The sequence below is a fragment of the Diabrotica virgifera genome, chromosome 7, assembly GCF_917563875.1.
Source record: "Diabrotica virgifera virgifera chromosome 7, PGI_DIABVI_V3a".
Taxonomy (NCBI): domain Eukaryota; kingdom Metazoa; phylum Arthropoda; class Insecta; order Coleoptera; family Chrysomelidae; genus Diabrotica; species Diabrotica virgifera.
The window spans coordinates 216,553,438-216,579,193 of NC_065449.1; the positions used below are offsets into that span (position 1 = coordinate 216,553,438).

The 25,756-nt window shown below is 31.5% G+C and overlaps 1 protein-coding gene across 2 annotated transcripts in view; it reads left to right on the forward strand.

Annotated features, from left to right (window-relative positions):
• The first annotated feature begins 6,901 nt into the window (after positions 1-6,901).
• The window catches only part of LOC114326753 (3-hydroxyisobutyryl-CoA hydrolase, mitochondrial-like), a 57,115-nt gene continuing 38,260 nt past the window's right edge, over positions 6,902-25,756 (forward strand). Inside the window, exon 1 of one of the 2 annotated variants that reach the window (XM_050655199.1) lies at positions 6,902-6,969. The gene's annotated coding sequence lies outside the window, so the exon portion shown is untranslated. Of the gene's footprint in view, positions 6,970-20,303; positions 20,430-25,756 lie in introns of those variants that run through there. The other variant, XM_028275182.2, reaches the window with a different exon arrangement.

Sequence of the window (25,756 nt, forward strand, 5' to 3'; positions counted from 1 at the left end):
GGCTTGTTTTGCCCCCTTATTTTATATTTATTCCTATTTTGAAGCAAGGGTGATAAATTAAGAGACATTTTTAACCAATCGCATCTGATAGAAAATTTAATTATCATTGTTTGATTCCTATACGACTTTGTTCTAAAATGAATAATTTTTAAGTTATAAGCAAAAAAAGTAGAAAAATACGAAATTTTTTGAAATTTTTAAATATTTTAGTTTTTTATTATATTACATATTATATATATGATAACGAAGTTATCACCTAACTTTATCCGCCAAAATTTGAATGCCACCTCTCACATACACCTAAAAACAGATCCTTACTGTTCCAGAACTCTTTAGGGATGAAAGGTTCATTTTTCTCTATGTTTCACACGTAAAATCTCAGGCAAGTAACTCTTCCGCCAATGCTAAAGAAGTAAAAAAGTTGTCAGGAATATCATTTGTTACCTTTCACTGTCATTTAAATAATGAAAAAAATCGCTAACACAGTACCGAGTATATCAATTATTAAACTTAAAAAAAAAAGAAGTCCCAAGAAACATTAAAAATTTTTAAACAAGTTTTTAATACCAAAATTAATTACTAAATTATATCCACTTAACAATAACAGCACTCATGCCTGCACTTAAAAAGGACAAAAAATGTTTTTACTTCTTTCATTATTTTATAGGATCTATTTTCTTTTCAAATGAATCATCAAAAATTTTTAAAAATATATGATTATAATAATTAAAAATATACTCACCAAAGTTTTTTTGTTCCCATCATTAATTTAATGTACACTTAATATACAAAGTCAATTTATTTTTTACCAGAATAAAATAAAGGTATTTTTAAAATTTGATTGTCGATGTTTTTGTTGTGTAATGTTGGTCTGGTCAAAGTAACGAAATGTAGCATACATTTAAATAATCAAAATATAAAAACTATCAAAAACTAAATACATATATTGCATAAAAATAAATACAACAAATGCAAAAATCCATTGCAATTTATTGAATAAGGCTTATTAAAATATTTAATTAAATATACAGTAAAACCTCCGTTAACCGTAACCTTTTTAACCGAAACATCGTTTAACCGAAACGGATGGCAGTTTCAATAATTTTGTCAGAAAAATAAATTTTTATCGCAAAATGGAAACAATTCGATGTTAATTTGTCAACATTGCTTTTATACAACTAAAGAAAGGAATTAAATATACAACACATTACGAAATCACCTCATAGCATTTTTTTATACCAACTTTGACCAAGAATGGTTATGTAATTTGATACAAGAAGAATACAAAAAACAATGTTATTTTTAACCGAAATTCTTGTTATCCGAAACGGCCTTCCCGCGAAATATTTCGGTTAACGGAGGTTTTACTGTAATTATCAACCTGACTACCCTATTGCAGTATAGAGAAAAATATTTCAACGATTACACTTTTATGATGGCAGCAGACGAGAATAAAGCAGATGAGAAGAAGCAAAGAACTAAAACAAGCTAAAACTCTTCTTCATCCCTTTTTGATAGGTATTTACCACTATATCATCCTCTTTATGCATTGGGGTATTAGAAACAACCAAATGGAGATAAGAAACTTGGGTGGTTAGGAAATGATCAGATATTTAATTACTTAGGCTCCGTTATTAATAACATTGGAGGATGCGAAGACGAGGTCCGTAGACGCTTCATAATGGCCAGATCTTCTTTTCTTCAAGTGCCATCTCCGCGACGCAGGTCGGCAATCATCATAGCTATTTGGACTTTGGAGACGGCTGCTCTGAAAAGTTCATTTGATGTACATCCGTACCATTCTCTCAATTCTCTTTCCTTGAATCTTTCCCTGCATAATCAATTAGAGCATGTTGTATCTCTCTCCACGTGTAATATGTCCGAGATATTCCAATTTTCTGGTTTGGATTGTATTTAAGACTTCCATTTCTTTGTTCATCTTTCTCAGAACCTCTTTGTTTGTGACGTGTTCTGTCCATGATATTTTCAGAATTCTTCTATATACCGACAACTCAAATGATTCCAGTTTTTTCATTGATGCCGCATTCAAGGTCCAAGCTTCCATTCCGTAAAACATAGTCGAGAAGACGTAGCACCTAGTCAAACTTACTCTTAGCTCTAGCTTTAGATCTCTTGTGCATAGAACTTTTCTCATTTTGTTAAAATTCGCTCTAGCCTTTTCTATTCTATGGCCAGATCGGCAACAGCCAAACTCACAAAAATATGAAAGAACACTGACATTCCAAAAAACGTAAAATTACGCCTTGTTCGAGAGTTAATATTTCCTATCGTCACCTACGCTTCAGAGACTTGGACCATCAAAAAAGCAGATTCAAAACGTATTATGGCATTTGAAATGTGGGTCTACCGGAGAATGTTGTGCATATCATGGACCGCACATAGCACAAATAATTCAGTATTAGCCGAACTTAAAAACTAGACTCAACTCACCAGACCTATCAACCAGATATACTGAGATATTTTGGACATATAACTAGAAGAAGAGAAGGCATAGAAAGAATGATAGTTTAAGGCAACGTAGAGGGCAGAAGATCCAGAGGAAGATCTCCATTAAGATGGTCGGACCAAATAAAGGACATGACTGGTTACTCATTCTCCGAAGCAAAACAACACGCGCAGGAAAGAGAGAGAATTGGACAGAAATAGACAAACGACTTACATGACGCCACTACATCCTTCCGAAGGAAAAAATATAGAAGAGGATGCAAAGGGGTGTCATTAATTCAATCATTTTTAAAAGTTTATTTCTAAAATAAACTATTAGATAAAAATCGACAGCAAAATACCATGTTCATCATTAGATGTTAGCCGGAAGTCACAACATACAAAAAAATCCAGGAACAATTCAACTGTTACAATATAATAGCATAACCTATTAGACATTTAAACAATTCTATTCCACTAAGATAATATAGAAGAACCTCTCACTCTTCAATCCTGATCCTGTGGAGGGAGTGTAGTGGACGACGTGATGTCTTGTATTGTCCGTGTCGAAAGATCTCTGTCCCTGGTAATTTCTTTTAACTCATGCATAGGTCTTTTGCATATTCCTGTAATTTGATTGATCCATCTTCTTGGTGATCTGCTTCGTGATCTTGGGCATTCCACCTTTCTTTCTATAATGAGTCTTTCCCTATTTTCTGTGCTTGCTCTCAGAACATGTCCTCTTCTTCTTAACGTGCCCTATCAAGTCCCCTTGACCTTGGCGATTAACATGGCGAAACTCATGGCGAAACAACATGTCCAAAGTATTTTAATTATTGGAGATGTACTTTACTGGAAAGTCGTGGGCTACCTGTTAGTTCTCTTAAAATTGAATTATTTTTCCTTCGGTCGGTCCAAGAAATTTGTGATATTCTTCTTCAACAGAACAATTCAGTGGCGTGTATATTTCTTCTTTCTCAGGGTCCAAGATTCAAATCCATAGGTCAGTATTGGGAATATTACGAAGTTGATCAACCTAATCTTTAACGCTCTTGAAATTTCACAATCCTTCCATATTTGGGTCTTTGTTACTGTGGCAACTTTTGCTAGATCACATCTACGTCTAATCTCATTCTGTAATTACCCTGTGTTTGTGATAAATGATCTTAGATATAAGTATGAACTCACAACCTCAAACAGGACAGTTGTGGATATGTGTGTAAACGATTGTTGTGTAGTCTATCCACTATTATGATATTTGTCCTTGATATGTTCAAAGATAAATATCCAAGCGCATCTGGTGTTGCGGACCAAATATTTGACTTTCGTTTTCGACCGGTCCTATAAGATCAATCAGCTCTGCTTTACTATTTGCAAGAAGGCCTCTGTCATTTGCGAAACGTAGGTTTTTAATTTTAAGACCATTTATTGAGATGCGGTTTTCCCATCCTTCGCGTGCTTTTCTCATAATATGCTCTCCATATAAATATATTGAATAATTGTGGAGATAGTATACGTCCTTGTCTGATATCCCGTTATGGATAAAATTCATTTGGAAGTATGTCAAGCACTTTAACTGATCCAGTAATGTGATTGTATAGCTCAAAGAAAAATATTAGGTGTTGTAGTACGCCTACTTCTTTTAGTATTCTTCATAAGTGTCTTCACTTGGCTCTGTCGAACGCTTTACGGTAATCTATAAAACATATGTATAGTGGAATATTGAATTCCCTAGATTGTTTGATTATCTGTCTTATTACCAACATAAGAAAATATTGATTCGTATTTCAGGAAGAGCATTTTTAAAGTCTGTGAAATAACTAGGTACACATTTGAAAAAAAAAATGATAATGGTTACCAAATTTAAATTTTATAGAGGTTTAGCACGAGAAAATGTTCCAATGATGGAAAAATCCGGGGTATAATTAAGCACTTGTAAAGCTTGTATTATACACACCGGTATTTTAGGCGTCAACGTCCTTCCGGTAGGAATCTACGAAAGAGTATAACTGAGCCGCAAGCCCTTATCCCTTGCTGTACTGCTCTCCCATAGGCCAATCAGACGCCAGCGTATTCCAGTCTGACCGTCAGATTCATATAGAATTTTAAATTGCTACGTTATCCATTGTGTTTTCCGTTCACCGGGCCAGGATTTCAACACGCATTCATCACGGCGAAGTGATATGTGCGGGCCACTTCTTAGCTTCTCAAAGTTTTGATAAACAGTACAAAATATTATTGTACTACACTTTGGGCCAAAATTAACCGCCCACCTTAAAAATGGGTCATTTTTGATGTCTCATATTGTCTAAAGCTCTTGTTCGATTTAAGTGATTTTTTTAATATGTTATATCCTTGTCCTTTGACAATATGGGTGTAATAGCATTGTTGCTAAACAGGTAAATTTTCATTGTATACCGGGTGTACGAATCAAACTGTGTTTTTTTCTCAATGTTCGCATCACCCTGTGGAATAGTCTAGAACTTGTAAAATACTGAAATGAAAACCCAACTATAGCCTCATGTTTTCTCAACATTCCGTTTTTTGATTCATTTGCTTGTGTTGGATAATTAAAAAGTTAGGTACTTTAACAACTAGCCATGTTCCTCATCAATACAGGCTGTTTTAAAATAAGTATAACAAACTCTAAGGGGTAATTCTGCATGAAAAATAATGACAGTTTGCTTTATGAACGTATGTCAGCAAATGCTTCGTTTCCGATTTAGAGGATTTTGAAATTTTTCTTACAAACTGACGATTTATTAATTGCTTTAAAACCGGTTGAGATACGCAAATGAAATTTGGTTAGTTTTAAGAGGTAATTATTGTACATTTTTGACATACAATTAAAAACTTAATTTTCGCCATTGGCGGGAATACGGGTAATATGAGTTTTCAAATTACCCGTATGCGCGCCAATGGTGAATATTAAATTCTTAATTGTATGTCAAAAAATGTGCAATAACTACGTCTTAAAACACACCAAACTTCACTTGCATAACCGGTTTTAAAGCAATTAATAAATCGTCAGTTTTTAAGAAAAATTTCACCCTGTATATCGGGAACGAAACATTTGCGAACATACGTTTAAAAAGCAAACTGTCATTATTTTTTCATACAGAATTACCCCTTAAAGTTTGCCATACTTATTTAAAAGCACCCTGTATTGATGAAAACCATGGCTAGTTTTTAAAGTACCTAACTTTTTTTATTATCCAACACAAGCGAATTAATCAAAAAACAGAATGTTGAGAAAACATGAGGCTATAGTTAGTTTTTAATTTTAGTATTTTACAGATCCTAGAATATTCCACAGGGTGATGGGAACTTTGAGAAAAAAAACTCAGTTTGATTCGTACACCGGTATACAATGAAAATTTACCTATTTAGCAACAATATTGTTACAGCGATGATTTTAAGAATAAGGCTATAATATATTAAAAGAATCATGTAACCCTTGGATGACCAAGGGGGGTAAATTCGGACCCCAGCGTATGTTTTTCTTTAATAAATTCAAAAGTATTTTCAAGTTTTGTCTCATTATTTGACTTTAATATCATTCTAGATTTCCTCATATTTTGAAATAAAAAATTCCCTATATTTTACGAATAACAAATATATTCTGAAGTTGATGTTCAGTAACATACCGTCTATTATGTGGAATTCCAAGTAGTTTTACACTTCGCGTTATCAAAATCTATTTTTAGACTGTGGTGCCTGTTATGTACGAATCATGACATTCCTGTCTGCTACAGTTAGTCATTATTATTATTTCCTGCCGTATATTATTATAGTTTCTTAGTATTTTGTGTACATATAAGATATGGCCCGCAAATATCTTACTGAGGCTGAGTTACAGGAAATTGTTACTGCTGGCGATTTTTATGATGATATAGAAGATGAAATAGTATCAGAAAACGAGGATGTATTGTTAGATGAAGATTTAAATGCTGAAAACATTAATTCCAGGTCATTTTTGACCTGGGGTCGTTTTTTACCCCCTTGGTCATCCGCGTAACAAAAAAAGGTTGGTCATCGAAAGGTTAAATAAGACAACAACAGGTTTAGGAAATATGAGATATCAAAAATTACCCATTTTTAAGGTGGGCAGTTAATTTTGGCCCAGGGTGTATTTATGTCTTTTTTACTACTGTCATTAAAATATTATTGTACTATTTAAGCAACACTTATTTTTGATGTCCTTTTTTATTGCAGATACTACGCCATAGTCCAACCCCTCGATTATCCCTTAATAATGACGAACGTGCGACTAGTGTTCATGTTGGCTGTTGTGTGGTGCTCGCCCGCGTTACTCTCGTTCTTGCCGATTTTCATGGAATGGTACACGACGTCCGAGCATTTAGAATTCCGGAGGAAAAACCCACATATTTGCTCTTTCACGGTGAATCGAACATATTCGGTTATATCCTCGAGTGTGAGTTTTTGGGTGCCGGGTATGGTGATGATCTTCATGTACTACAGGATATACGTTGAGGCCGATCGACAGGAAAGAATGTTGTACAGGTGAGTTTTGTTTTGTGTTTTATGTTTTATTGTATTCGTCGCCTTTATCGATCTATTTGTTTGTATTACCTCGATAATTTGTACCTAAAGGAAATTTTTGGATGGTATTATATCAGTATTATGGCAAATTGGAATATAATTTCAATATATTTTCTTGGTAGAAGAATTATTAAAAGTATTGTATTTACTGTTTAAAAACATTAAAACAATGTGTTACCGTGCACCGATGGTAACCTTGTACATTCAGCAAATTATACAAAGTGTCACAAGTTGACATTGAATTAAAAATACTTAAGCTGTTCCAGAGAAAATATACAGAATAATATTGTCCAGTTAAATTCAGTCATGTCGATTGCCCCAAAACTCATAAATCAATTTTTTCTGACTTACGTGTCAAAGTGACGGTTTTTAGTCCATTACCAGAGATCGGCAGTTCTCGTCAGTGGAACACAATACCCCTACATGCGACATTATATTATATACACGAAATGTTTGATTTTCTAAATCTGACTGAATTGAAAATCGGACCAAATCCCATCTTAAAGTTTTGGAAAAGACTCGACCATCCATATATCAAATCTCCATTTTGGTCCAAGGGTGTGGATTTTACTACCCTTCCCATTTAGGGTCTGTTTTTCGTTCTCGTCCCCAAAAACTCCCAAAAATTTCAATAATTTAAGTCCAGCCTTTGCGGCTTCTGATAGTACTGATCATTCCCTTACCAACGTATGTCTAATTTTTAAAATCGCTTATACCATTCAAAAGTTACCGAGCTCAGAACTTTGACTCAATTTTTATTTAAAAAGGGGGAAATGTTTGTGGACATTTATGTATGTATGTGGAAAAGTTACACCGATCTGAATTTTTTCTGTGTTTCAAGAGGAGGTCAGGGCTGATTCAGAACCGGTGTATTTTGTGACTTTTGACCACCCGTAAGCCAGCTATAAGGCTTGGTAGATATAAAATTGCATATTTTTTGGGCCCATATATTTTAGATTCAAGGAGAGACATAAAAACCGCAAATTCACCAAATCAATAACGTTGAGTTAATATTTCAAATGGTGCCTAAGCGGTTAGGATCACACATACACACGGCTCAGTATAGCCGAAAAACTGAAAAAGTAAACTTTGAAAATTTTGATTTTTTGACAATTACTCAAAATTTCAACCTACGAATTACGCCAATAACTGAGAGTTTGTAGGAGGAGTCTAGACGCGTCTAACGGTGTATACCTCATATCTGGAAAAATTCGAATTTGTAAGTTATAGGCTTCATAAATATGATTAAATCTATTTCATATGGGGAAAACGGATTTTCAAGTTCAATAATTCCTGTAACCTTCAGTTATCATACTTGACCTTAGATGCATCAGATATTACTTATCAATACGTTTCATACTCATGTTTAATGATCAAAATAGGTTAAGCCGTTCAGAAGTAATCGAGCTCCAAATGTACACTCCATTTAACCATTATCGCCGAAATGGTTTATGCAGTTGTAGTGGTTACGACGCTAATATTGATCGTGAAATCCGAGTTAATTTGCCTGCCATAATTATTAGGATCGCTGGGATATGAACTCGGATCACAAGTCTGGTGTCGTAACGACTAGATCATTTAGGAGAGAATGCGACAAAGGCGACCGCTTATAACGCTTAACGTGTAATCCAGATTATTTCATTCATAGGAGATTCTGACCAAACGAAATCTACAGAAATCTAAATTAAATTGATAATTTTTGATAATTTCCCGTCGTCAAGTATATTACGTCAGATGCCCTTCGTTGCTACGAAAAAATACATTCAGTGACATTAATGACAATTAATGTTTTAAAAATTATAAAAGTGATGACTTTCAACCGTGAAATATTTATAACAATTGTGTGTTTTATTGTACTAATTTTGTACTTACATAAATAAATTACAATAAAATTTTGGTTTTGAACAGTTTTATTCATGAAATAATCGCAAAAAATTGCACTCGATCTCTAAAATTAATATAGAATTTTAGAGCTCTTGAGCAATTACTACTGAAAATTACTTTCAACTTCACACATTTAATTTATAAAAAACATTGAAAAACTCCTGATACAAGAATAAAAAAACCGCTAAACGCCATAAAAATGAGTGGCGCATACATTATTCCAGCTACAAAAGAGCTAATATGAGTATTACGTCGAAAATTTATTTTCATTTTGATGGAAAATAAAATTCTAGTTTTATTTTGAAAAATTTTTTGCATAATATTTACTAATATTGAAGTAAAACGCGCCACAGAAAAACCTCAAAATGCAAACTGTATCAAAGTTACTCTTTTGTGGAGCGTTTTACTTTAAATTAAGCAAATATTATGGAAAAAATCTTTCAAAATAAAACTAGAATTTTATTTTTCATCAAAATTAAAATACATTTTCGCGCCACCTAATACTCATATCAGCTCTTTTGTAGCTGGATTACTGTATGCGCCACTCAGTTTTACGGCGTTTAGCGGTTTTTATTCTTGTTTGAATAATATTCACAACCAAATTTATATGGAATGACCATGTCCTTCAAAACAATATTTATGTCTTTTGAAACAACTTTTATTATTGCGAAGAATAATAAATAGTCCATGTGGTGAGACCGCTCCCATCTGAAAAAATTTCTGATTCGATTTCTTTGTGGATTCATATTCAAAAATGTCCCCTTTAAACAAATCTGAAGGGTGCCAGGCGGAATTTTTTGGCAGAAATTGTTTAAACAATTTTTTTAAACAAATACAAAAAGTCACGTTTTTTTGTTCTGAAACATATATTTGTAGGTTTTTTGGGTTATTTTAAACAAGAAAGGTATCTTGTAATTTTTCTTAAAAATTGATAGTTTTCGAGTTATAGGCGATTTAAAATCTGAGAAATGCGAAAATACGCATTTTCGAGGCTTAAAAACTCATATTTAAATTAGCATTTTTGAGGTTTACAGACACTTAAATTGAAGATTAAGCATTCAGCTTCAAGATTCTGAAGAGTGATCGCGTCCAACCTTAATTTATACCGTTGTTTTTTAATTGATAAATATGCGTGTTTATCCGATTTCTAAATAAAATAAGTTTCTTGACGTTCTTCTCAAAAGTTAATAGTTTTAAAGTTATAAGCGATTTAAAATCCGAAAAATGCCAAAAAACGCATTTTTGGATCATCTCTACCTCTTCTTCGATATCTCAACGCTGCCTGGGATGACTATCGGGTGAATCGAGCAGCTTGGTAATTATCACAGCCGGTCCCAAGCCCCGATAAAAGTGGAGGGTTGATAGGCGAGGTTAACAACCTACCAATCGCAAAATGACCCAGTGCTCAAAGATCCAACGGGTGTTTAAAGTTACATCATTAAAAAGTATACACTCAACGAAAAAGGTACGTAATATCAATAAAAATGTTAATTCAGACAACAAACGCAATACTTAAAATTTGTCCAATTCTGGGTTTTATTGGGACAACAAAACGATGTTCATCAATTCATTATTTTCGTTCGTTGAGCCAACGTATTACGTTTATTGAATGGATGAACATTCATTATGTATACTATAATATCACTTTATTGGTATTACGAACTCTGTTCACTGAGTCAACGAACACTATTGAAACAACAACGTCGTTAATTGACCGACGAAGACTGTTCGTTGTGTCAATAACAGTGTTATTTCTCCTAACGTTATTTCGTTTATTTCTACAATTATTTCCGTTTATTGTTACAATTAATTCCGTTCATTCCCACAATAAATACGGTTTTTGTTACAAGCAATTCTATTCATTCTTACAATCAGTTTCGTTCATTTCTACTATGAACGTATTTTATATTAATAATTACTGAATGCAATAGCCCAATGTATGATATTAATTGATTAATAATAATTTTTTAAATCCCCCTTTTTTGTGCTTATAGTCCATTCTTTCACGGTTTTTGCTCTAAATTTTAAAGAACCGCTTGGATTGACATGAAATTTGGCATACTTATAGCTTACATGTCAAAGAAAAAAAGTGATATTGTGCCGATGTGTGCTTTTGCCCTGGGGGTGACTTTCACCCCCTTGTGGGGGTGAGAAAATATATGTCCAAAATAAGTCCGGAAATGGGTAAACTGACTAATTTTAAGTAACTTTTGTTCTATAGAGCTTTTTCGCCAAGTCAACACTTTTAGAGTTATTTGCGAGTGAATATGTTCATTTTTCAACAAAATAACCACATTTTTAGACGGTTTTTCGCAAATAACTCAAAAAGTAAGTATTTTTCCGAAAAAAACGTTCTTAGCAAAAATATAGCCTATAAAAAAGTAAAAAAAATGGTGTACGCGTTAGGTTTCTGGATCTCGTAGAACCAGAGTTATAGCCAATGAAAAATAGATTTATATTCACCAAATTTCAAATAGAATATTTCGACGTGAAATATCCAAAAAATTAAGCACTTTTTGGGGAAAACCCATTATAACTTTTTTAAAGTGTTTAAAAAAAGATTTATTTCTGTTTTTACAAAAAGTTTCTAGCATTAAATTTAATCAAGTTACGCTCAAAATAAATTTGGTCCCTTTTGTTTTTGCAAAAAAAAATCGGGAAGACCACCCCCTAATTAGCAACTTAAATGAAATTAATCGTTACCGCTCCACAAATTATTTTACTTATGTTGTGTTTATATGATCTGTAAGTTTCATCGATTCAAAGTGCTTATTTTTGAAAAACTTGGTTTCAAAGTAAAATTTTTAAAAATTTAAATTTTGAAAAATATGATTTTTTTCAAAATAACTTAAAAATTGTTAGAGATACCAAAAATCTCGAAAAACAAAAAAAAAGTCAGATTTTCTTTTCTGAATATCATGTATGTTTTTGTTTTTCTGTTAGACAAACATTGATTAAGATTTGGTGTTTCTAAATTTGCATATATTCGTGATCAGTGACTCGTTCAACCCTTTTTAACTACAGCCCTTTCAATAATAAGGACTTTGAACCGATGAAACTTACAGATCATATAAACAATATATACACGAGTCAAGAAACTTGTGAAGTCGTAACGATTAAGTTCATTTAAGATACTAATTAGGGGGTGATTTTCTCGATTTTTTTACCAAAACGAAAAGGGAATAACTTTATTTTGAGCGTAACTTGTTTAATTTTGACGCTAGAAATTTTTTTAATAAAACAAAAATGAAGCTTTTTTTAAACACTTTAAATAAATTGTAATGAGTTTTCCCCGAAATGTACTTCATTTTTGTTTATTTCACGGTAAAGTAATCCATTCGGAATTTGACGAATATGAACCTATTTTTCATTAGCTATAACTCTGCTTCTACTAGGTGTATACTTACTATTTGAGTTATTTGCGAAAAACTGTCTAAAAGCGTGCTTATTTTGTTGAAAAAATAAACATATTCGCTGCCAAATAACCCGAAAAGTATTGACTTAGTGAAAAAACTCTATAGAACAAAAGTTACTTAAAATTAGCCAGTTTATCCATTTCCTGACTCTCTTTGGACGAATATTTTTTTACCCCCAAGATGGGGTGAAAACCACCCCCAGGGCAAAAGCACATATCGGCACAATATCACTTTTTTTCTTTGACTTGTTAGCTATGTTTATGCCAAATTTCATGTCAATCCAAGCGGTTCTTTAAAATTTAGACATTTTGCAATATTTTACCGTTAAAGAACGGACTATTAACCTAAAGGAATTTACACTGTGTGATTTTTCATATGATTTCACTTATTTCACTTTTCATGATTTCACTTTTTAGGGTACTGGAATAAGTGTTACACTCCCCCACCCCCTTATTCACTTATATTTTACCCCCAAGATGGGGTGAAAACCACCCCCAGGGCAAAAGCACATATCGTCACAATATCACTTTTTTTCTTTGACTTGTTAGCTATGTGTATGCCAAATTTCATGTCAATCCAAGCGGTTCTTTAAAATTTAGACATTTTGCAATATTTTACCGTTAAAGAACGGACTATTAACCTAAAGGAATTTACACTGTGTGATTTTTCATATGATTTCACTTATTTCACTTTTCATGATTTCACTTTTTAGGGTACTGGAATAAGTGTTACACTCCCCCACCCCCTTATTCACTTATATTTTTTTAGCACATAATCAAAACGCTCGGACAGGTCGATTTTTAAAATAATCAAAGTATATTATAACATCAATGTTTTGAACTTTACACGATCCCTCTTCAGGTGACAGGCGCGGCGTAACTTTGATTTTTTTAACGGGAAAGTACGTCATGTGACAGCTTATTTAAAAGCGTTTGAAATAGTGATTCCAAAAATGTATAACCCTTTAATCCTTTTTGAGAGCGCAGATTCAAAATTTCGATAGAATCCTTTTTAAACGCATTCATTTTTTTTGGAATTCTGAGAAAACTAATAAGTATTTTTGAAAAATTTAATTGCAGAATAAAATATTACATTATTACCGAGGGCAGAAAGTCCCTTAGAATAAACAAAAAGTTTCTGATGAATGGGATGCCTATTTGAAATTAAAAATCATACTAAATTTTCTCTTTTTCACCCCTGTGACTTATTAAAATAATCATTATAAAGGTTCTCAGGGACTTCAGACCCTCGATAATACTGTAATATTTCATTTTGCATTTAAATTTTCAAAAATAATAATTAGTTTTCTCAGGATTCGAAAAAAATGAATACATTTATAAAGAATTCGACCGAAATTTCACGATAATAGACACACAAAAACTTCCTTCTACTACGGACTACACTTGAAAACGAAATGCAATTATTATTCGGCACTTCGGTAACACAGAGAAGCTAGGGGTATCACGATAAGGAAAAGCCGTTAACTTTCAAATGGTCAAGCAAAACATTTATTGCCTCAACAACTACGATTATTGTCACAATGAGCGCATTGATTGTGGGTATTAAATGCAGTAGTAGATTGAGTAATGCACTCGTTGTCACAACAATCAATTTACATCTATTCAATAATCATATATTACTCTATATTAACAACATTTGTACATTGTTTTAATGAAATCTGTACGTTGTCACGATAAAGCAAGGTAATTGCTTGTCATCTACGAAATCAAGAACGTGAGTTGCTGCCAGAATTAACAGTATTTATTAAATATACGAAACTAAGTTATTGGCTGAATAAATTGAGTGTTATTGATTAATGTCCTCTAGTTATTCTCACAATTATTATTCAATCATTGTGACAATAACCAAATACATTCGTCAATGTCTAAAAGTTCGTTGAAACAACAAATTAAATTGTTGTGACAACGAAATACTATTCAGTAATCACTGTTAATCAATATTACGAACTAAATTTTTTTGAATGTAAGTCTGTTAACCAGATAATGATCATGATATTATATTCTGTACTGGAAGAGCAACTTTTGATAAATAATGTTTCGTAAATTTTTCGTTCTTCTATCTGTAAAATGTCACAACTCAAAAAATATATTTTTTTTAAATATTTTTAACAGAATTAATACACTATTTTGTACACCTTAAAAAATCTTTGTAACTGACTAAAATAGTTATTATACTAATTTTAATAGTTTTTGAATTAATCTCGAAAAAGTTCTAGCACAAATTTTAAACGTCGTTTCCTCGATACAGTGGAACCTCGATAACTCGGATAAATCGGAACCGCTTCCGATCCGGGTAATCGAAAATCCGGGTTAGCCGGAGAATATGGGAAAAATTAATAAAATACGGTATACTTACGGATAAACTCCGTTATAATTGAAATAACATGAAATATATAAGTACCTACACATCTAAATTATTAAAAACACGCAAACACACAAACCTAAGCAAACCTAAACAAGACTGTACTACACACAATACACTCACAATCGGAACGATGTTATGAACAGTGAAAACTAAGACCATTGTTTAAAGAAGAATTTTTTTAAATAGTCTTTTGGTCTTTTTTAAACAATGCTAAGACAGTTTGAAATAAATAAAGGAATAACAGGTGCCTGTTGTTTCCGATAAATCCGAGAAAATGACCGTCGCTCTGCCGCCGCCGCCGTGTGCCATGAGTCATTTTTACTATCGTATACATAGTTCAAATTACACAAATACACATTATCTCTCAAATATTATATTAAATACTATCCCTTGCAAGATAATTCGGATGGAATTCCCCAGATTAAGAGACTGGGCCGATATCAAGCACAAAATAATCTGGGGAATTCCATCCGGATTATCTTGCAACGGATAGTATATATTGTTGAAATGTTTGTCTGATGAAAATCGATCCGGGTTAGCCGGACTTCCCGGTTATCGGGGGCCGACTTATCGGGGTTCCACTGTACTTTGCTTTTTTGACTAATGTGGAGGTGCGATATATACAGCGTGTCTACTTAAGTTGGAAACATATGGGAAACTTTTTTGTTATTCATTTTACGAAAAAAAGTTATTCTTTATAAAAAGTTCTGCATGCTCTAAAACCTAAGATTCAATCATCAGATATCAAATTTTGTCAATATTATACGAGGTATGTCAAATAATATGAACTTTGTTCAAGAGTAAAGTACCTTTATTTCTCTCAATATCGAAAATTCTTATTATGAAAAGTTGTTTAGAAATAAAAACTAAGATCAAATATGCAATTACATGCTTCTAATTGGAAAAAATATTTTCCAAATTTTTCACAAATTTATTGATACTAACTTCGTTTTTAAATTATTACACATACGATAACTCTTTGATTATTACTTTTACGAAAAAAAGGTATTCTTTATAAAAAGCTCTGTATGTCCTAAGACCGAAGATGCAACCATCAGATATCACATTTTATTAATTTTATACGAGGTATGTCAAAAAATATGAATTTCACTCAAAAGTAAAATACCTTTATCTTTCACAATATTGAAAACGGTTATTAAAAAAGTTGTTTATAATTAAAAACTATGATTCAATATGCAATTCCATCCTTCTAATTGAAATATTGTGAAATATAAAGGTACTATAATCTTGAGCGAATTTCATATTTTTTGACAGACCTCGTATAAAATTAATAAAAGTTGATATATCATGATTGTGTCTTAGATTTTAGACCATGCAAAGCTTTTTATGAAGAATAACTTTTTTTCGTAAAATGAATAATAAACGAGTTATCATATTTGTAATAATTAAATTGATGTTGGGTATCCATAAATTTGGGAAAAAATTTTTTTCAATTAGAAGCATGTAATCGCATATTTGATCTTAGTTTTTAATATCAAACAACTTTTTATCATAAGAATTTTCGATATTGAGAGAAATAAAGGTACTTTACCCTTGACCGAAATTCATATTTTATGACATACCTGGTATAATATTGAAAAAATTTGATATCTGATGATTGAATCTTAGGTTTTGGGGCATGCAAAACTTTTTATAAAGAATAACTTTTTTTCGTAAAATTAATAATAAAAAAGTTTCCCATATGTTTCCAACTTAAGTAGACACGCTGTATATCTACAAAGAAAGGTTCGATAATATCCCAGTCGGGATAGCATTTGATCTTGCATTACGAGCTGCCCCAAATTTTATTTTTCTAATCTTTAGGGAAGGTCAATATTAGTATAAATTTAAAATCTCGACTAAATTCCGCCGTTGCGTTAGCCGCCATCTTGATTTTAAACCAGAACTGTTTTTGGTTAATATCTCCGCCATTTTAAATTTTTCGACAAAAAGTGTAGAAATTGAAATTGTTGAAAATGCGATTTTCTATAATTTCATTTTTATAATTTTTTTCGTGCGGTCGATATTTTCTGAGTTATGGGAAAATTGTGACAGTTGGAGCATAATAATTATTGATTTATTGAATTATCTCGTTTATTATTAGTTTTACAACAAATATGTACCTATACAAAAATGAAGAGAATTAAATTTTGTACAATTTTGATGTCGTTTATTTTTTTGATAAAATCAATATTTAAGGTAGTATGTTTGCGGTAAAGGTGCGAGCATAAGACCTGATTGATTTTATATCAATTGTTTTTGTTCAATATCTCTGCCATTTTCAACTTTTCGACAAAAAGTGTAAGAACTGAAATTGTTGCAATTACGATTTACTACAATTTTCAAGAGAACCAGTGGCGGGTCTACAAGGGGGGGGATGGGAAAATTCCCCCCAACAGGGCCTAAATTAAAATAAATTATTGAACTAATAAAATATATTAGCTAACATGAAACTTAAAATATCGTCGGAAAAATTCAACCAATAAAACCAGCTAGTTAATAAAATTAAGTGAATTTAATGCATATACCTTATTATTTGTGTCTTTTATATACTTAGTTTGGTTGATGTTTGATTCAAAAATTGTATAAAATATAATTCTCTTTATTTTCGTTTATATATAATTATGTCGTAAAGTTTAGAATAAATGAGACAATTCAATAATTATGCTTCCTCTCCGCTTCCACTATTTTTCCCCTTAACTCGGAGAATATTGATCGCATAAAAAAATTTGCAAAAGAAATTGTAGGAAACTGCATTTCCAACAATTTTCTTTGCCACCATTTTTGTCGAAAAGTTGAAAATGGCGGAAATATTAAGCAACAACAGTTCTCATTTAAAATCAATATGGCGGCTAATGCAACCGCGAAATTCAGTCGAGATTTTAAATTTACACTACTATTGATCTCTCCTAAAAGATAGAATTATAAAATTTGGTGCATCTCGGAAACAAGATTCAATTCAATAATTATGCTCCCCCCACCACTTTTTACTATTTTCCCATGTAACTCGGGAAATATCAACGGCATGATAAAAATTTCTAAAAAGAAATTGTAGGAAATTATATTTTAAACAATTTTAGTTGAAAATGGCGTAGATATTGAACAAAAACAATTGCTATAAAATCAATCAGGTCTTACGCTCGCGCCATTACTGCATACATACTACCTTAAATATTAATTTTAGAAAAAAAAATGAAAGAGATCAAAATTGTGTAGAATTTAATTTTCTCTATTTTTGTATAGGAACATTTTTGTCGTAAAACTAATAATAAACGAAATAATTCAATAAATATAACTGTCAATATTTTTCGCCATAACTCGGAAAATATAGACCGCACGAAAACATTGTAATAATAGAAATTATAGAAAATCCCATTCTTATCAATTTTGGTTGGTATACTATTTGTCGAAAAGTTGAAAATGGCGTAGATATTGAGCAAAAATGGTTCTACTTTAAAATCAAGATGGCGGCTAACGCAACGGCGGAATTCAGTCGAGATTTTAAATTTGCTCTACTACTAACTTTCCCTAAAGATTAGAAAAATAAAATTTGGGGCAGCTCCTAATGCAAGGTTAGGCCTGTTATTCGTCTAACCCGACTGGACTATAGTGAATGACGCTGAATGGACTGAACGGATAATAGAATGGCGTCATAGATAGATTTGAAACACAGTGGATCACCAACACGGTTTAGGATGAGGTGAATGAACTAAATGTTGACTGTCCAAGGTCAGGAGCACTGAAGATACGGTAGCATATTTTTAACATATTATACAAATACAGTCGAACCCGCTTATTGGAATAGCCTTCGTGCCAAGCAAAAGTATTCCTATATCCGGTATATTCTAATAACCGATCATTAGCGGGTAGTAGAAACCTTTCGGGACCTCAAATTTCTATTCCTTGAACCGGGATATTCCTATAACCGGTATTCTAATAAGCGGGTTCGACTGTAATAATAATAAATAATAATGTCCAAAAAATAAATAATAAAACGTGGAATGAAGTAAATACTTCTGTTGTATGTAGGCATATGAATTTATTAAAAAATCCTTAAAATTTATCCACGAAGGAGTGGAAGTACAAAATGTTTTCGGTCAGACTGACCATCATCAGTGTAAACCTGGAAATAAGTAAACCACTAAGATTAAAAAGCAAAAGGGTGAAATTTTGACAGATGAAAAAATTTAAGAAAATGTGGTTACTTACGTCCAGTGTACAAGTAATTGTAACTAGCCACTTCAATAGGTATAAAAACCTCTAAAATATATTATTGTTACATTCTATAATAAAAAGTGGTCGACATAAAGTCGATGTCTTAAGATTTAAAGATCACATGTGAATGTATTTCATCCCTGCTCGAAAATTGCACAAGGTAAGTACTTGTGTTCAGGTGAGAGGTTACGAACCAACTGATTAGACAGTTTGGTGCCAGAAATGTATGACAAGATGTCAAAGGAAGTTAGGTAGATTTTTCATCTGTCAACCGAATTTTTTTTTTAAATTCAATTTGTACTAAGGAATGTATTGCCCTAGTTTCAAATCAGAACTCACATTAAACTTTTTAATATACCCTATTCCACGAACATAAGCCTGTTTTGGATTATTTCGACAACGAATATTTTACTGTGAAAAAGAAGAAGAACGAAAGTAAATTGCAAATTACATTGTTGTTTATTGGAATAATTATTACCGCCATTTACTTTCGTACTTCTTATGTTGCACAGTAAAATATTCGTTGTCGAAGTAATCCAAAATAGGCGTATGTTCGTGGAATGGCCCATACCTGCATTTTTCAATATACCAATTAAAATTAGATATTGATCTCTTTGTTAAAATTTTTTTCGGTTGATAGATGAAAAATCCACCTAACTTCCTTTGACATCTTGTCATACATTTCTGGCACCAAACTGTCTAATCAGTTGGTTCGTAACCTCTCACCTGAACACAAGTACTTACCTTGTGCAATTTTCGAGCAAGGATGAAATACATTCACATGTGATCTTTAAATCTTATGACATCGACTTTATGTCGACCACTTTTTAATATAGAATGTAGCAATAATGTATTTTAGAGGTTTTTATACCTATTGAAGTGGCTAGTTACAATTGTACAATTGTACACTGGACGTAAGTAACCACATTTTCTTAAATTTTTTCAACTGTCAAAATTTTACCCTTTTGCTTTTTAATCTTAGTGGTTTACTTATTTCTAGGTTTACACTGATGATGGTCAGTCTGATCGAAAACGTTTTGTACTTCCACTCCTTCGTGGATAAAAATTTTAAGGATTTTTTAATAAATTCACATGCCTACATACAACAGAAGTGTTTACTTCATTCCACGTTGTTATATTGAAGGTATACAGCCAACTACAGGGTTTACCCTCTTTTTAAAGTTTTAGATAATAAAAAATTAATAAAACACTGGATGTTCGTCGTTCCTGTTTATACTTTATTACAATAGACATCCTAGTTTCCTAAATAAATTACAATAGCAAAAAATAGACAAAACTAATTACGATAAAACTTTTTTGGCATTGGCGCGCATTTTTTACAATGGCAAGCGCGCTATTTAGCTGGTAATTACACTTTATAGTTGTTTATAAACCTTCACGTTAGCTGTATGGTGTATGGTCGAAGACCTTGTTTTCCGAAATCAGCACGTAAACAGCCCGTTATCGTATAATCAAGCAACATAGTGTTTAAATTCTTGATTGCACAGTGTCAGCTAAAAGGTAGGAATTTCTCATCGTTATTATTTTTCTATTTCGGCTTTTATGGAATTATATGGGATTATTTTCGCAATGTGTTTAAAGGAGAACAATTAAAAACAAATTAATCAATTCTTTATTAACGTTTCTACCATTAACCAGGCAGCACTTATTCAAAACAAACCATAAACTATTTATCCCGTTTTCAAAAAATGTTTCACCGACAAATTTAAAAGTGATTATACACACACCGGCAAAATTAGCCGAACACCTTAAAAATGGTATATGTTTGATGTCTCGAATTTCCTAAACCAGTGGTCCGATTTGAGTGATCCTTTTAGTATGTTATAGCCTTATTATTTAAGAATATCGTTGTAATAATATTGTTGCTAGACAGCTAAATATCATTTTATACCGGGTGTAACAATAATACTGTGTTTTTTTCTTAAAGTTTGGAACACCCTGTGGAATATTCTAGCACATATAAAATATTGAAATTAAAACTCGATTATAGTCTTATGCTTTCTTAACAATTTTTTTTAAATTCATTTGCTTTTGTTGGAAAATAAAAAAGTTATGGGCTTTAACAACTAGCCATGTTTTTCATCGATAAATCCTCATAGTAGGGGAGGAACGTATGCTAAATTTGCAGTTACTCGAGCGTTATGGGTACCTATTGGATTGTGAATAGTATGTGCTAAAACCAGAAAAAGGTTAAGTTAAGTTTTCTATATATTGGGCGACTTCTCATTTTTTAATTTATTTTCCATTTGAAACAATGGTTTTTCCGATTATAGCGCCATTTATCCATAATTTAAAAAAATGTTGCGAATAAAAGTTGCTTATTTTTACGGCTCCTATTTAAGATTTTAAAGTAACCCCACACCCCACTTCCGTGGGGGGACGTGTTTGGTGCCATTCGATAGATTTTTGAAAAATATTGAATACGTGTATTTTGCAGTTTTACGACCTGATGTTCATTTATCGTATGTAAAATTTTTATTTACCCCCCAAGCGAATAGATTTTTTAGATTTCTAAGAATAAATTTTTTTCTCGTTCCCCTTAATGAATTCCCCGGTGTTAAGAACTAATATATGGTATAGGTATATTAACAGGATACAAGCTTTCTCCCCATGTGATAGTCTGACGCGCTGGAGTAACTGAAAAAATCCCCGCTAGGGCTCCCCTACCATCATTATCTGCTTAGTTTAATAAACAAGCCTAAAGTAATTCAATAGAGGTATTAAATAAATGAATTAATAAGCCATATCACAATGACGACCTCCCATGGATTTCAGCTGAACTAGTTGAACATTAGATCGAAAACGAAAAACTGCAAAATACACGTATTCAATATTTTTGAAAAATCTATCGAATGGCATCAAACACGCCCCCCCCCCCCATGGAGGTGGGGTGGAGAATTTAATTTAAAATCCTAAATAGGAGCCCCCAATTTTTATTGCAGTTTTGGATTCTTTCCGTAAAAATTAGCAACTTTTATTCGACACATTTTTTCGAATTATTGATGGATCGCGCTATAATCTAAAAAAAACGATTGTTTCAAATGGAAAATAAATTCAAAAATGAAAAGTCCCCCAACATATAGAAAACTTAACTTAACCTTTTTCTGGTTTTAGCACATACTATTCACAATCCAATAGGTCTCCATAACGCTTGAGTAACTGCAAATTTAGCATACTTTCCTCCCCTAATATGAGGATTTATCGATGACAAACATGGCTAGATGTTAAAGCCCATAACTTTTTTATTCTCTAACATAAGCAAATGAATCAAAAAAGAAAATGTTAAGAAAGCATAAGGCTATAATTGAGTTTTAATTTCAATATTTTATATATGCTAGAATATTCCACATGGTGTTCCAAACTTTAAGAAAAAAACACAGTATTATTGTTACACCCGGTATAAAATTATATTTAGCTGTCTAGCAACAATATTATTACAACGATATTCTTAAATAATAAGGCTATAACATACTAAAAGAATCACTGAAATCGGACCACTGGTTTAGGAAATTCGTGACCTCAAACATGTCCTATTTTTAAGGTGTTCGGCTAATTTTTCCGGTGTGTGTATATGACGTGAGAGGAATGATTTGATGAATGTGTTGAGTAAACTAAGACTGACATAAAGTTCTAGTATTATGATATCATTTACATATTTTTATCAAATTAGTAAAATATCAAACTTACGCTAAATTATTGGGTTAACTTTGAAGCTTTTTTAGGGTATCTTTCTATTCATTCATGTTCGTAGCTTTTTCATTGGTAAGTAAACGCTAAAGTTTTTTTGGTTTTGTTTATTTAAACAAAAATAACCCTCTATCAATATTTTTGTTATTGTTAGATATAAGATTACAATAGCTAATATTTCTCTTTGTCGATGAACAGAAATAATTTAAGTATGTGCGTTGATTATTTCATTCATAGTGATTCTGACAAAGAGAAACCAACGAAATTAAAAATTTCAGCTATTATTTTTAATGATTATAATTATTTTCAATTATGTAGTAATATTTTTCCTCACGTGTTTAATTCTGTCCAATCGGATTATTATTATACTGGGAATAATCTACTTAGATTATTATACTGAGAATAATTTGTAAGTATTTTGTTTCTGTTTAATTACAACGAGTTTTATAGTTTTGACAACTGTCACATTTAAGAAAGTTAACCAAAATAAACTTTTAGTTCTGCATCTAATGTAAAATTGTCACGAGGGCAATACAAATCGACAATTTTAAGTGCTCTAGTGTAATTCGGTAAGATTATTTCATAAATAAAACTGTAGGATTTATAAATAATTTTAACTAATAATTTATTGATATCTTCGTCTGAATATTTTCTAAACAAGATCATGCTGTTCACTTTGACAAAAAAAAATTTGGATATTATTTAAAGTAAACGTCATTAATTGCATCAAGGTAAATAATGGAAAAACCATATATGAATACGACACAGAAATACTGTCGTTACTATACATTTAGCGACATTTTAGTAAGTTAAAAAGAAAAATAATGAACTAAAACTAAATAGATATCAATATAACTAACAAACTGATAAGAATAATCGAAATGACCATTAAAAATTCATAAGTAATCATTAATGCAGGGAAAATCCTTAAAGGTCTTGTTAACAACAATAATTTTTTGTTACAACATTTAATTACATATCAAAAATAAGCACAATGGTTGAGAAACTACTTTTTTGTGGTCAATTTGACACTAAATATTTTGTTGTCTGAAAATTAACAACAATAAATTGTAATTAAATTTACATGTTTTTGTTTTTGACATGTCTTATGTAAAATATTCATGAAATAAAATCTTTAAACAATTTAATAGCCTATAAAATAAATAAATTCTTTACCGTTTATAAAAATAACAACAATATTTTACAGGTTATATCAGTTTTGTACCTTTATAGTTTTTACGTACACTTCATTGATGATCGTGCGTATTCAAATTCCCCCTTCTATTTTACATCTAGATAATCTATTCTCACTAACTCTTTATTTTTATAATTCCAACACATTGATGTTAGCTGTTATCATTGCTTGTACTATAAACAACTATAAATTTAGTAGCTGTGTAACCAACTTTTCATGATACTTCAAGTTCCATTGACAATTGTTGTCTTAACATCAGACAGATTCGCTTTTGAAATCTCACATCTTAGTTGCCTGTCACCGCTTGTAACATAATGACCTAATTTGTTACCTTTGACCCACTTACCACGTGTGGGAGTCATATGTTATCCTAGGGCCGTATCCTTAGGAATTATTTCCATCCTTTGAAATTTGCTATGTTAGCATTTTGATGTGACATTAAGTCCATTTTTGAAAGGCTTTGACCTTCGTATTTTTTGGTTGGCTCACCATGTTCTTGTAAGTATAACCAAACTTTGCTTCTACCTTGGTCATCATTTTAGGTTTAACATTTTGATAATTAATATGGTTATACTTATTTTAGGAAACACTGATGATGCTCTTTTTAGAGCGAAAACGTTTTGTTCGATGTTTGTAGCCCTCTATAGGGCTTTTTAAAATAATATACCCTTTAACAAAACCAAAATTTTTTATTAAATTTTACTTATTTATAGTTTTATTTCATGAATTTCTTAACCCTTCGGCTGATGAATGCTAGAAAATTTGTTATACCACACTAGGGATGGCGGTTGTTGACATAAAACCTGTTTTCGGTTATACCGGTTTTTTTTTCACTTACGGTTTAACCGGGCGACTACGAACTGCTCCACGCTACCTAGCTACTTAGATAATATTTTTGTTTTTACTTTATTGTATTCAAAAAGGAACCCAATTCCCAAAGCATGACCGAAAATTTTAAATGATTAAGTAAGGAAACTATAACAATATAATCGAATAAAGTTTATTTATAAATCTACATTAACTTATATTCAATAACAAAAACTACAGTTAAACAATAACAATGCTTAATTCTAATGTCTGATTAGTGATTAAAATAAGTAAGAGTGAACACTATATTTTAGATTTTAAAAGTTAGCTGCATAATAATTGCAAACTTACTTAATGAAGTCTAATTTAGTAATGTTTTGATTAACGTAATATTCATATACAGAGAGAGTCTGTAATTTGGAATAAATTCAATATCTCAAATATTAATTGTTTTTTTGAAAAATGCTCAGACCCTTCGAATAGTATTTCAAGTATAATAGTCCTCTTTGACATACAATAATAAAGTGTACAGGGTGTCCCAATTTAGAGATATGACGTCATCGTTATTTTTATTAAATGGCAACACTGTCATTTTGATAGCTATTTTGATAAGGTGTGTAAAGTTACACACTGCTAAATATAAAATTTTTATGTTCTACCATTTACAAGATAATAAAAAATAACAAAGTTATGAAAATCAAGTAATCAAATAATAATTGTTATTTTCTATTATCTTGTAAATGGTAGGGAATAAAAATTTGAAATTTTGCAGTTATGTATAACTTTACACACCCTATTAAAATAGCTATCAAAATGACAGTGTTGCCATTTAAGAAAATCAACGGTGAGGTCATATCTCTAAATTGGGAGACCCTCTATACATTATTATTGTATGTCAAAAATTACAATTTGAAATACTAATCGACGGGTCTGAGCATTTTTCAAAAATACCATTAGTATTTGAATTATTGAATTTATTCCAAATTACAGACATAACTTTGTTATTTTTTTTTATTATCTTGTAAACGGTAGAGAATAAAAATTTGATATTTTACAGTTATGTATAACTTTACACACCCTATCAACATAGCTATCAAAATGACAGTGTTGCCAATAAAGAAAATCAAGGATGATGTCA